Source organism: Mus caroli, unplaced genomic scaffold, assembly GCF_978045245.1.
Source record: "Mus caroli unplaced genomic scaffold, Mus_caroli_1 scaffold_8, whole genome shotgun sequence".
In the NCBI taxonomy this organism is placed as follows: domain Eukaryota; kingdom Metazoa; phylum Chordata; class Mammalia; order Rodentia; family Muridae; genus Mus; species Mus caroli.
In genome coordinates, this window is record NW_028227263.1 from 94,467,564 (window position 1) to 94,470,339 (window position 2,776).

A 2,776-nucleotide genomic window follows, 5' to 3' on the forward strand; every position below is an offset into this window, starting at 1 on the left:
TGATAGCTATATCTCAAATTAAACATAATTATAAATCAATACACTCTGCAAAACTTTAACACACACATGTGCATATATATTTATATATAGAGAGAGGCAAAACTGCTACTGTTTGAGATATAAACCTTGAGAAATATTTAATGATGTTTTCTGGGGTTGGATAGTATTACTCATCTTTTAATCTTTTCTGTTATTAAGCTTAAAATGTTGTCTGAAGCTAAATAAGTATGGTTATTTTCCATCCCACAAATTATAGCCCTTAGCTGTAATCTCAAATTTGCAGTCATTGATTACCTGAGGTCATTATTTATCATGTGTCACTCTTGCAGTCATGGACCCAATGGACCCCATTGATTTGTATAAGAAATACATAACTAATGGGGATACTGAGATGGAATTATGACCTACAAAGCTTTTTAATAAAATAATATGGTTCACATATAAAAACATCATTCAGATGATCATTTTTCTTTTCTGCAATTCTACTGAACCTGATTCAATACTGCAAAGTTTTGTGCTTTTGTCTATTCATCTCAGCACAAGGGGGTGGCAGGGCTGAAAGTAGAGACAAATGTAGGCTTCTAATTATTTCAATATACTTCAAAAGAATAAATCACTTTGCTGATGAGGGAGGCAGTGGATGTTCTGTCTTGGAATCAAATAAGCTTTGAGCATTAGTGGAACTAATTTATGTGTAAACAGAGAAGGGAAATGAATTACTTTATTGAGAGAACTTCAGAATATCGATGTCATGGAGGTGAACATCCATAATCTATCTAAATTTTAGAAAATTAGAAATTAAATACATAATTCTATTACATCTTTAGAAAATGTATTGTATCCTGCTGTCATATCAGGGGCTTACTCCAGCAAGAAAAAAATGTCTGTGGGTAAGGAGGTCATGGAGATGAACTACTCTAGAGACAGTCTCAGGGAACAGTGTCTACTTTACTGTATGTGAACAACTATTTATATAGTGGAAAACTACTGACTGATGGGTTAATGTACTAACTCAGATTGGACAGTGAGCTCTCATACCACCTGAGTTTAGATTTGAAGAAGCATAGAAAAGGAGACATGGGGAGTATCAGGCCAGCCACCCCTGGTACTCATACACTTCAGAATTCAGTGTTTTGATTTCAGGGAATATTCAGAACAATGGTGTGCCATGTTTCATATTTACAAGCACAGTGTGCCAGGTAGGCCGACTGCCAGGTAATGCCCCCATTTTATCCTACAGAGTTCTCAGCATAGGAAAATGAATGGAGAGCAAAAGTGATTTAGTATCTTCCTTATAAGCCTAAGAAACTTAGCAGTGAAGATTTATGAGTCACCTTGTCTACAATAGCCAAGTCCTCATCAAGAAAGTTAGTAAATATGGTATATTTGAGCTCTTCATTTTTTTTAACTATATAACTTTGTTAATGGGCTGAAAAATTATAACAATGATAAATTTTATTTAAATGGACAGAAACACAGGTTTGAGATGACACACCAAGAACCAATCTCTAAACCCTCCATGTTCAGTTAGGTCTTTTTTTTTTTTCCCCAAAACTTCAAGTTCTTTGAACACCTGCTAGTACTATCCTTTTGTTTCCATTTTTATTAGATATTTTCTTCATTTACATTTCAAATATTATCCTGAAAGTCCCATATATCCCTCCTCGTCCTGCTCCCCAACCCACCCACTCCCGCTTCCTGGCCCTGGCATTCCCCTGTATGCCAGCATATGTATGTATTCCCCTGTATGATCACAAGACCAAGGGCCTCTCCTCCCATTGATGGCCAACTAGGCCATCCTCTGCTACATATGCAACTAGAGACACAGTTCTGTGGGGTACTTGTTAGTTCATATTGTTGCTAGTACTATCCTTAACTATTTAATGTATTAGAGTTGTTTAAATATTGCTTCCCACCTCTAGAAAAATGTCCAACACACAGATCTTTCTTGACATTAAGCTTAATATTTCTATTGTACTGACTGATTCATGTGAGTGAATGTGTGTTTTCAATGGCATATGTAAGAAAGAAAAGAAAGAGATGGGCACAAGTTCTGACACTCACTGCATAGAGCAGCACAGCACAGATAGCGTCTACTTTCAGACTGGATCTAGGCTGTGTCCACCTCACTGACATTAGTCAATGAGTCATTTCCACATTCTTTTTTGTTTGCTTGTTTGTTTTGTTTGTTTGTTTGTTTGTTTGTTTTTGAGACAGGGTTTCTCTGTACAGTCCTGGCTGTCCTGGAACTCACTTTGTAGACCAGGCTCGCCTCTAACTCAGAAATCTGCCTGCCCCCCGATTGCTGGGATTAAAGGCATGCGCCACCACACCTGTCACCATTTCCACATTCTTGATGGTAAGGATAGTTATCTTGACACAATATGAAAATATATTCATTTAGCAGTCAAATAATGTCAAATACACAGAGATGCTTAGCACTATGTAGAGCACATCATAACTGTATCAGATTCTAAGTGGAAAATATAATGAGTACATGGGTATTACGGCATGGCAAGTCTTTATAAGTGGTGAATGCCTCAACTGCATCCAGTCACCTCTGTCTTAATATACTGACTGTAAGGCCTTTGCTTTAAAAACACATTTACATTATTTATTAAGGGCTTGATTATTAGCATACATGGATATGTGGGGACTTTTTCATTCTTTACTGAAAACCTACAGAAAGGATCAATATCAAAGTGATTATTCTGAAGCTGGGTTAGTTAATAATACTGTAAAGAGGTCATTTTCTCGCCCCCATGTTCTTTTCACA